General features: G+C 40.6%; 1 protein-coding gene across 6 annotated transcripts in view; it reads left to right on the top strand.

The window, feature by feature from the left end:
* The window catches only part of CCDC126 (coiled-coil domain containing 126), a 45140-nt gene that overhangs the window by 30372 nt on the left and 2619 nt on the right, over positions 1 to 12149 (top strand). The gene's annotated exons all lie outside the window — the stretch shown is intronic.

Here is a 12149-nt window from a genome sequence, read left to right as displayed (position 1 = left end):
TATATCTTTTCCTTCGCATTCTTAGTCCTCTGTGATGGAATTTTGTTTTCTTCCTATGTAATATTCTCTCTGTTGGATTCTGTGATTTGCCTAGAACAATGAATTGGGAATACTTGCTCCAGCTTCACACTGACTGCTCTGGAACACCTTGCAGTTGGTGCATGGTTTCCTACACCTGGTTCTGAATCTCCAGCAACACCAGTCCTTAACCACATTAGGCTTTCCGACTGACCCTGCTTTCTTTTAAGAGTTTTGGCTTTCCTCTTTATCAGTGTAGCTGAACACTTTAAATAAAAAATAGATGCCAGCCAGGTGCAGTGGCTCACACCTGTAATCCCACCATTCTGGGGGACTGAGGCAGGAGGATCACTTGAGGCCAGGAGTTTGAGACCAACTTGGGCAACATAGCGAGACCCTGGCTCTTAAAAAAAAAAAGGCCAGTTGTGGTGGCTCACCTGTAATCCCAGCACTTTAGGAGGCCCAGGTGGGTGGATCACTTGAGGTAGGCAGCAGGCACCTGTAGTCCCAGCTACTCGGGAGGCTGAAGCACAAGAATCGCTTGAACCCAGGAGGTGAGGTTACACTGAGCTGAGATCACACCACTGCACTCCAGCCTGGGTGACAGAGTGAGAGACTCTGTCTCAGAAAAAAAAAAAAAAAAAAAGAAAGACTGTATAAATATTTTAGGAGAATAATTTTTGATAGGGTCTTGCTCTGTCACCCAGGCTGGAGTGCAGTGGCATGATCATGGCTCACTGCAGCCTCAACCTCCTGGGCTGAAAGTGATCCTCCTGCTTCAGCCTCCCTAGAAGCTAGGATTACAGGTGTGCACCAAAACACACAGCCAATTTTTTTTTAAGAGATTGGGTCTTGCTCTGTTGCCCAGGCTGATCTCAAACTCCTGGGCTCAAGCAGTCCTGTTTCGGACTCCCAAAGTTCTGGGATTGCAGGTGTGAGCTACCACTCCCAGCCAGGAGAATAATTTAATGTTAATATTTAAATGTTCTTCAGAAAATAATAGTTTAAAAATTATTGCTCTTGCACACAAACCCAGCAAAAATTTTCCTTAGTAAAATGACCAAGATTAAAATTTCTTTAATTCATTTTTAAAATATATAAATTATTGTATAAGTAATGAATGGAAAACAGTGTTATAAGCATTTTCAGAAGCAGGCTATTGGAGATTATCTTTTATAGTTTGAAGAAAACCAGTTTTAAAAATTTCTCACACCAGGGACTTCTGGGAAAATGGAGATCCATCCTCATCTATGTTATGCATCTCTCCCCTGTTCTTTCCATCCAAATACAACTAAAAGCCTTGGACATTTTATATAAGACTCTGGAGGAGAAAAAATCAGACAGTCTAGGGACCTTAGGAGACCAGGAATGACACAGTGGTATGTTCCCTGTGTGTAGTTCAGAGTTGGAGCTGAAGAAGTCAGCAACCTAGATACTGCCAACAGGCAAAGACAGAAAAAGCCCCAACAAAAGCCTGTTCTCTCTAGCCAAGAAAAGCCAGCCTAGGAAGTTAGAAAACTTGTAGACAATAAAGGCTCTCCTCTAGCCAAACATCACAGAAAAAAACTGTTGCTGCACTACCAGCTACCTGATCAAAGGCCAAGTGGTAAGCCTAGACTTTTATCCTTGCGAGGCTACAGTGAGGCATACAACATTCCTGCCATGGAGGTGTTAGAGAAGGCAGTAGGAGCTGGAAATGTCACCCCTGCCAGCCAGGAGTGAGAACTGTCCCCACTGTACTCATGGGACCAGTGGAGACCACATGGAGAATCAGGACTTTACCTCCACATGGCAGTAATGAACTGTTCATCTCCCTTCCCTCTGGTGTGATGTCAGGGGAAGCCTGTGCAGAGTCAGGACATTCATTGTCCCCAGTGAGTATGAGGCCATCCCCACCACACTGTCAGCGGAGAGTACATGGGGACCTGGAACTCCCATCTCCACCCAGCAGGAGTGAGGAGCCCACCACCGTTGAGTATCGTGGAAGCTGAATGGGGCACCTGGACTTCTGCCTCTGCCTGGCAGTAACAAGGTGGCACCCCTCCCCTGCCAGAGTGGTGTTAGAGAAAACCACCTAAAACAGGAGGTTTAAATAAGATCCAGAGTCTCATAATATGAAAATGTCCAAATTTCAAACACAAATCACTTATACCAAGAACCAGGAAGATCTCAGACTGAATGAAAAATGAGTGACTGCTATGGTTTGAATGTATGTGTCCCTCCAAAATTCATATGTTGAAACCTAATTTGGTGGTATTAGAAGGTGGCATCTTTGGGAGGTGATCATGTCATGAGGACTCTACCCTTATGAATGCGATTAATGCCCTTTATAAACAGAGGCTTCAGAGAGCTGCCTTGTCTCTTCCACCCCTCTGCCATGTCAGGACACCTAGAAGACACCATCTGTGAGGAACAGCCTCTCAGCAGATACCAAATCTGTCGGCCCCTTGATAGTGTATACTTTCCAGCCTCCAGAACTGTGAGAAATCAATTTCTATTAATTACCTAGTCTATGGTGTTTTGTGATGGCAGCCCAAATAGGCTAAGACAATGATATATTAGAATTATCTGAAAAAGATTTTAAAGCTGCTATGATAAAATTTCTCCAATGAGCATTTAATGAATATGAAGCAAATGAAAAAGACACCTTCAAAAAAAATAGAAAGTCTCAGGAGAAAAATAGATCATATAAACAAAAACCAAATGGAAATGTTAGAAGTGAAAAATACAATTAAATTAACAAGTTCAGCAAATGGACTCAACAACAGAATGGAAGGGACAGAGGAAAGAATCGGTAAACTGGAAGATAGAACAATGTAATTACCCAATCCAAATAACAGGGAGAAAAACAGACAAAAATAAATGAAAAGAATAGAGCTTCTAGAACCTATGGGACCATAACTAAAAATCTAACATTTGTGTCATCAGAATTTCAGGAGAAGAGAATGAGAGCAGAGCTGGAAAAGCAATCGAAGAAATGCTGTAAAATTTCCATATTTGGCAAAAGACAAGAGTCCTCAGATTTAAGAAGCTGAGCAAACCCCAAGCAGGATAAACCCATGCTAAGAACTTCATGCCAAGATAACATAATAATTAAAATTTGGAAAAAGAAAAAAAAAAAAAGGAAAGTGACCAGCCTTACCTATGAAAGACAAGTTTTAAAATTTGTACATAAAAAGTTTACATATTGACATATGTAGAATGCTCTGTTTATCCAATTTACATATATATATCCAACATTCCAACAATGATGGAATACACATTTTTCAAGAGTCCGTGGAGGCAGGGTGTGGTGGCTCTCTCCTGTAATCCCAGCACTTTGGGAGGCCGAGGCAGGCAGATCATTTGAGATCAGGAGTTCAAGACCAGCCTGGCCAAAAAGGTGAAACCCCATCTCTACTAAAAATACAAAAATTAGCTGGTTGTGGTTGTGCACGCCTGTAATTCCAGCTACTCAGGAGGCTGAGGTATGAGAATTGCTTGAACCAGGAGGCAGAGGTTGCAGTGAGCCGAGATTGTGCCACTGCATTCCAGCCTGGGTGACAAAGTGAGACTGTTTCAGTCAATCAATCAATCAATCGTCCATGAAGGCTGGGTGTGGTGGCTCACACCTGTAACCCCAGCACTTTGGGAGGCCAAGGTGGTCAGATTGCTTGAGAACAGGAGCTCTTAACTAGGGAGACTGAGGTGGGAGGATCCCTTGAGCCCAGGAGGTTGAGGCTGCAATGAGCCATGAGCATGCTGCTGCACTCTAGCCAAGGTGACAGAGCAAGACCCTATCTCAAAAAAAAAAAAGTCCATAGACTATTTACCAAAGTAGACCTTGTTCTGGGCCATAAAACAAGCCTCACAAACTTAAAAGAATTGAAATCATTCTGAGTATATTCTGTGACCACAGTGTAGAAATCAATAATGGAAAGATGATAGGAAGATCTCTAATAGTTGGAAACTGGACAACATACTTCTAAATAGTGAGTCAAAGAGGAAATCTCAAGGGAAATGAATACAAATGAAAATGCAACATAAAAAATTGTGGGACACAGCTAAAGCAGTGCTGAGAGGGAAATTTAGATTTATGCACTAAGTGCATAAATCAGAAAAGAGGAAAAGTCTCAAATCCATAATCTAAGCTATTAGAGAACCTGGAAAAAGAAAAACAAACTAAATCCAAAGCAAGCAGAAAAAAGGAAATGGTGAAGATAAAAGCAGAAATCAATGAAATTGAAAACAGAAAAACAGTGGAGAAAACAATGAAACAGAGCTTGTCCTTTAATAGGGTCAAAAAAAAGAGGACTGAAAAAGAAAAAAGACATAAATTACCAACATCAGGAATGAAAAAATGAATATCACGGCAGACCCTGCGGATATCAAAAGGATAATAAAGGAACACTGAACAGCTCTAAGACACATAAATTTGATAACTTGGATGAAATGGATCAGTTTCTCAAAAAACAAATTGCCACAATCCACCCAATATGAAATAGATAATTTGAATAGCCCTATAACTGTTAAGGAAATTTGGCCAAGTGCGGTGGCTCACGCCTGTAATCTCAGCACTTTGGGAGGCCGAGGTGGATCACGAGGTCAGGAGTTCAAGACCAGCCTTACCAACATGCTGAAACCCCGTCTCTACTAAAAACAAAAAAATTAGCCGGGCATGGTGGCGTGCACCTGTAATCACAGCTACTCAGGACGCTGAGGCAGGAGAATTGCTCGAACCCTAGAGGCAGAGGTTACAGTGAGCAGAGATGGAGCCACTGCACCTCAGCCTGGGTGACAGAGGGAGACCCTGTCTCAAAAAAAAGAAAAAGAAGAAATTTAATTTATAATTTAAAAGTCCCCCCCCCCCGCCCCGAAAAAAAAGTCTATAGGCCCAGATGGTTTTGCTGGAGAATTCTCTCTGCAGTTTAAAGAATTAGCATACTTTAATGCAATCTTTTCCAGAAAATAGAAGGGGAAGGAGCAATTCCTAGCTCATTTTATAAAGCTAGTTTTATCCTTCACCCAACTAGGCAAATACAGTATAAAAAATAAAAACTGCAGATCAAAATTCCCCCGAATATAGATGTGAACATTCTTAAGAAAATATTAGCAAACAATTCAGCAGCATATAAAAAAAATTAAACACCAAGTGGGGTTTTTTTTTGTTTTTGTTTTTGTTTTTGAGATGGAGTTTCACTCTGTTGCCCAGGCTGGACTGCAGTGGTGTGATCTCAGCTCACTGAAACCTCTGCCTCCCAGGTTCAGGTGATTCTCCCACCTCAGCCTTCCAAGTAGCTTGGATTACAGGTGCCTGCCACCATGCCTGGCTATTTTTTGTATTTTTAGTAAAGACAGGGTTTCACCATGTTGGCCAGGCTGGTCTTGGAACTCCCGACCTCAAGTGATCCGCCCGCCTTGGCCTTCCAAAGTGCTGGGATTACAGGTATGAGCTACCATGCCTGGCCACAAAGTGGCATTTATTCCAAAGATGCAAAGCTGTTTAGTATTTGAAGATCAATCATTGTAATACCATATACCAAATAAACAGATTAATGAGAGGGAAGTGGGTTTTACTGTAAAAGGGCAACATAGGGATCCTAGTGGTGATAGAAATATTCTGCATCTTAACTCTTATCAATGTCAGCATTCTTGTTGTGATGTTGTATACAGTTTTGCAAGATGTTACCATTGTAGGGAAACTGGGCAAAGGCTATTGGAATTTTTGTATTTATTATTTCTTACAACTGTTTGTAAATCTACAGTTATCTCAAAACAAAAAGTTAATTTAACAGTTAAGGAAAAAACCCGAAGCCAAACCTGTAAAATGCATGGTCCTTGTATTCCAGATATGTTAAAGGAAAGTCAATCTCAGAATTCCTATTAGATATGATTTTGATTTAGCTATTTAAAATGTAGTCTGTTTATGGTGATTTGTATCATTTAGGCAAAGCCATTATCTAGCATTTCTTAGGAAAAATTAGGCTTATTTTAGGAACTGAGGTATTTGTATTTAATGTTTGATGAGAACTTATCTTAGTTCACTCATGTGATCTAAACTGCCTTGCAATCTTTTTTTTTTTTTTGAGACGGAGTTTTGCTCTTGTTGCCCAGGCTGGAATGCAATGGCATGATCTCGGCTCACCACAACCTCCACCTCCTGGGTTCAAGCGATTTTCCTGACTCAGACTCCTGAGTAGCTGGCATTACAGGCATGGGTCACCACACTCAGCTAATTTTGTATTTTTAGTAGGGAAGGGGTTTCTCCATGTTGGGCTGGTCTCGAACTCCCAGCCTCAGGTGATCCACCTGCCTTGGCCTCCCAAAGTGCTGGGATTACAGGCGTGAGCCACTGTGCCCGGCCCTGCCTTGCAATCTTAAGAAGAGAAGTAATAAAGTAATTGTTGAGTGACATAATTTATTAAGCACCCAGTGGGAGAAGGTAGCTATATTAAAAATACAAAAGATTAAACAATGAATGTACACTTAATCATAGAATTGATGAGGTCTTTGAAAGCACTTTTACCTAACAGTGTTCTCTTTGCAATGATATTTAGTTTGTATTTCTTTGGAAGCATTCTTCCTTTACTGCTAGTAGCTTCATAGTAAAACTTTACACTGGGTAACTCACTTTGATAACCAAGAAGCAACTTCTGGCTGGGTGTGGTGACTCATGCCTGTAATCCTAGCACTTTGGGAGGCCAAGGAGGGAGGATCACTTGAGATCGGGAGTTCAATACCAGCCTGGCAACATGGCGAAACCTTGTCTCTACAGAAAATTAGCCGAGTGTGGTGGTGGGCACCTGTAATCCCAGCTACTTGGTAGGCTGAGGTGGGAGGACCTCCTGAGCCCAGAGGTCAAGGCTGCAATGAGCCGAGATTGCACCACAGCACTCCAGCCTGGGCAGAGACAGAGTGAGACCCTGTATCCAAAAAAAAGAAAGAAAAAAGAAAAGAAGTGATTTCTAAATTTTCTTGCTTGAACCCTTAAGCTGATATTTAGTGGTGGTAAAGTATTGATTTGAATTTGAAAAATATTAATAAGGAAAAGTGTTTGACTTGTACAGTGTATATTAAACACTTCTGTGTCATTTTACATTTTACGACAGTTTTATTCCTTCTGTGTGTACATACAGGTTTATCTGTTTAGACCTGCCTCTCTACAAAATAGATTTGTGGCAGCTGACACTAAGAGTACAAACCAGGAAACAATATTTAGGTATAAAAAGATAAAGTACGGCCAGGCCTGATGTCTCATGCCTGTAATCCCAGCACTTTGGGAGGCTGAGGTGGATGGATTGCTTGAGCCCAGGAGTTCGAGAGTAGTCCAGGCAACATGGTGAAACCCTGTCTCTACAAAAATTAGCCCAGCATGGTGGTGTGTGCCTGTAGTCCCAGCTATTTGGCAGGGGGTGGGGAGGGGGCGCTGAGGTGGGAGGAAATCACTTGAATCCAGGAGGTCGAGGCTGCAGTGAGCCATGATTGTGCTATTGCACTCCAGCCTGGGCGATAGAGCAAGTAGAGCAAGACCGTGTCTCAAAAAACAAACAAACAAAAAAACAAAACATAAATTAAGAGACATGTGACATAAGTAGGGGGTCTGTAAGAGCGTGTGTGCTTATGTTTGTGCCAGTCCTGTGGCTGGTTGCCCTCAGATTTATTCCTTACTCTTTCTCTGTTCTATTTCTCAAGGAAAAGTGAGCAATTCCAGTAGGTGGCATTTTCCAAGTTCCCAAATCAGCTGGCTTCTGCCTGGGTTCAGCCAGTGGGAGGTATGGGAGGAATTGGAAAGTAGGAGGAAGGGAAGGTATTTTTTTCCCCTCCCTCTCTGCTTCAGGTGAGGTCTCTGGTGGTACCCATGATTGTTTTGTAGTGTTACCTTCTGCCAGACAGCCTGCTTGGTTCTGTTTTTCCACGAGGTGACCTTGAACTTGGCCTCTGGTAAATCACTGCATTCTCCCTCTGTTCCATAGTTAAAGGGATGATAGTGGCTTCCTGCTGTGCCTTATAATCACTGATTATGTTTAGCATAGTTAGAATCTTTTTATACCCAATATATTTAGCATACTTAATAGCATCATATACCCTTCTTTTTGTTTTTGTGTGCTATGAAATAATCAGGCTAGGTCTATGTTTTTGTGTGATTTTTTTCCCTTCTTAAACTATTTGATCTTCTCCCAGAATAAGGAAGTTAAAGCAGAAACAGAGCAACCTTAAATTGGTTTATTTTCTAAATTGGATCCTTCATTTCTATCTCAGTGATGATGCCACCTACCAAACATGTGAATTAGACCTTCAGCAAATGTTCATTTCAAACATTTGTCGAGTGTCTACTGTGTGATGAAGCACCAAGCTGGGTGAGCTGAGAGTAAAAGGATAGATAGGATAGGATCTCTATTTCCAAGTTGCTTTTAGGGGTTCAAGCTCTAAGATAGGGAAGGGGTTCTTACTGCTAGCACCTTCAGTGACAGAGCTTTATGGGGGAAAGTATTATGGATGCACATATAATATTAATACAAGCATAGAATTCCCTTAAAGATGTCGTCTCATGACATGTAAATATAAAATTATATTGTGAATATAGAGAAAGGAAGATGTTTGGTGTATTTGAAAGAACTCCAAGAAATAAGAGTTTTATTCTGATATTCAACAAAGTGATTTTATATTCTGGAGGAAGGTAGATATAATCTCTTAGTCTCTTTTTTTGTAATATTAAAACAGTTGATTTTAGACAATTTAAAAGCTCTATATTTAATAATAATTTAGAACACTATAAAGTTATCATATAGTTGTTTCTCATTTATCCTTTTTCTTTAATTGCCAATTTCTAACCCTGACTGAAATAAGTGATTAGACTGCACCTTTATAATTCTCACACCTCAGTTTAATGTCAAACCTCCTGGCTTTTAGCTTCATTTTGTTAATGTATTAAGACTGTCCCCTGCCCATTTTAGGTTGCTACTACTTTTAATATTATAAAGGAGGTGATTGCCATGGAAAAGGAGATCCAGTATTTATGATTTAGTCTTACTGTCGAAGGGTTTTAAAAAATATGATTATCTCCTGTTTACCAAATACTATTGCAACTCTTGATTGAAAGGCATTAATAAATAAATGTCCCCTCTCCCAATGTTTTATTTTGAAAATTTTCAACTCTGCAGAAAAAATTTAAAAATTGTGTGGTAAACATCATATATCTTTCGTCTAAACTCACAATTGGCTAACATTTTTTTTATGTCTTTTTTTTTTTTTTTTTTGAGATGGAGTCTCGCTCTGTCACCCAGGCTGGAGTGCAGTGGCACGATCTCAGCTCACTGCAACCTCTACCTCCCAGGTTCAAGCAGTTCTGCTTCAGCCTCCCGAGTAGCTGGGACTACAGACATGTGCCATCACGCCTGGGCTAATTTTTTTGTATTTTTAATAGAGACGGGGTTTCACCGTGTTGGCCATGGTAGCCAGACTGGTCTCGAATGCGTGACCTCAAGTGATCCACCCCGCCTCGGCCGCCCAAAGTGCTGGGATTACAGGCGTGAGCCATCGCACCCAGTCCTCTTTATATATACAAATATCTATGTTTATTTCTTTTTGGTACCATCTGAAAGAAGTATATGTCATGTTATTTCATTCCTGGGTACTTCTTGCTGAAGGATTTTTGTAAATGTTTTTCTTGTATATTCCCTTTAAACTAGAATGTTGAGGTATTCATGATGAATGATGCCAGAGATGCACTGCTTGGAAAATCTCATTTTACCATAAGACTTGCTCCAAATAGTTTCCCCCTCACTTTATATTACATTTCTATTTTTTTGATAAGTATTTTTTGATCACCCTCTATTACGACCACTATGGTAGTACTACTCCTTTCTGATACCTTTTTTCCCCACTTCTAAACAATTGTAAAATATAAATAACAACATTTACCATTAAAATAATTTTTAAGGCTGGCTGCGGTGGCTCACGCCTATAATCCCAGCACTTTGGGAGGCTGAGGTGGGCGGATCACCTGAAGTCAGGAGTTCCAGACCAGAGACCAGCCTGGCCAACATGGTGAAACCCTGTCTCTACTAAAAATACAAAAATTAGCTGGGTGTGGTGGTACACGCTTGTAATCCCAGCTACTCGGGAGGCTGAGGTAGGAGAATCGCTTGAACCTGGGAGGTGGAGGTTGCAGTGATCCGAAATTGCTCCAGTGCACTCCAGCCTGGGTGACAGAGTGAGACTCCGTCTCAAAAAAAAAAAAAACAAAATAATAAAATAAAATCTGGGGGCTGGGCACGGTGGCTCACGTCTGTAATCCCAGCACTTTGGGAGGCCGAGGCGGGCGGATCACCAGAGGTCGGGAGTTCGAGACCAGCCTGACCAACATGGAGAAACCCCACATCTACTAAAAATACAAAGTTAGCCAGGCATGGTGGCGCATGCCTGTAATCCCAGCTTCTCGGGGGGCTGAGGCAGGAGAATCACTTGTACCTGGGAGGTGGAGGTTGCGATGAGCCGAGATCGCGCCATTGTACTCCAGCCTGGGAAACGAGTGAAACTCTGTCTCAAAAAAAAAATTTTTTTTTTAAATATGCAGTTCATCAATATTCCTTATATTCACAGTGTTGTGCTGCCATCACTACTGTATCTTTCCAAAACTTGTACCACTCCAAACAAGAAATCTATAAAATTTGAGCAGTAAATCTTTATTCCTTCCTTCCCTGATCCTTAATAACCTGTAGTCTACTTTCTGTCTGTATACATATGCCTATTCTACATATTCTATATAAGTGGAATTGTACAATATTTGATTTGATTGATGTCTGGCTTATTTCACTTAGCATAATGTTTTCAAGGTTCATCTGTGTTGTAGCATGTATCAGAATGCATTCCTTTTTCTGGCTGAATAATATTCCATTGTATTTACATATATACCACATTTTATTTATCTGTTTATCTGTTGGTGGACACTTGAGTTGTTTCTACCTTTTGACTGTTGTGAATAAACCTGAAATGGAACATTGGTGTATAAGTATCCCTCTGAGCTCTGAATCCTTTTGATTTTTTTTTTTTTGGTATATACCTAGGAGTGGAATTCCTAGGTCATATGGCAATTTTATGTTTTAAGTTTTTGAGGAACTGATAAACTCTTTTCCACAGCAGCTGCACCATTTTATATTCCCACCACTAATGTATGAGGGTTTCAGTTTCTCTGCATCCTTGCCAACACTTATTTTCCATTTCTTTGAGGATAGCTATCCTAGTAAGTGTGAAATGGTATCTCATTGAGTTTTGGTTTGTATTTCCATAGTGGCCAGTGATATTGAACATCTTTTCATGTACTTACTGGCCATTTGCATATCTTCTTTAGAGAGTATCTATTCAACTCCTTTGCCCATTTTAAAAATTGGTTTATCTTTTTGTTCATGAATTGTAAGAGATCTTTATATATTCTGGAGAGTAGATCTTTATCAAATATATGGTTTGCAAATGTTTTCTCCCATTCTATAGGTTGTCTTTTCATTTTCTTGATTAATGTCCTTTTATGCACAAAAGTTTTAAATGTCAATGAAGTCCAGTTTATCTATTTTCTCTTTTGTTGCTTGTGCTTTTCTGATAGAACCATCAGCACATTTATCTGTTGTTAGATGATTTCTCTCCTGGTGATCCTGGATTAGGGCTTGGGCTGATTTTTTGGTCCAGGATCAACAAAAATAACAGTATTCGTTGTCACTGAGTACCTAATATATGCTAGATGATTTTGGGAAACCCGAGAAAGAGCATTCTAAGGCAGAAAAGCCTCATAATTTTATTCTTGTCAAGTAAAGTTTACTAAAACTCCATAACATTACAAAGAGGTTAGAAGATATAGTCTTCCCCACCATTTTTCTGCAGGAAATTTAAGTCAGAACTACTGCTAGTGTCCTACTGCACTGAACAGGTTCCTGGCATTTGCGCTGGACCCTAGGCTCCCCCACAACTCCACCGCTGTGGAGGTTCTCGATTTCTGTATTTCATGGACTCTTTTACTTAGCTAGCTTTTTAGTTTACTGGCTTAGTCCGTGTTTTTTTGTTTTTTTGTTTTTTGAGATGGAGTCTTGCTCTGTCGCCCAGGCTGGAGTGCAGTGGCGCTATCTCCGCTCACTGCAAGCTCTGCCTCCCGGGTTCAAGGG

Source organism: Pongo abelii, chromosome 6 (assembly GCF_028885655.2).
Source record: "Pongo abelii isolate AG06213 chromosome 6, NHGRI_mPonAbe1-v2.0_pri, whole genome shotgun sequence".
NCBI lineage: Eukaryota > Metazoa > Chordata > Mammalia > Primates > Hominidae > Pongo > Pongo abelii.
This window is presented reverse-complemented; position numbering and strand designations above follow the sequence as displayed.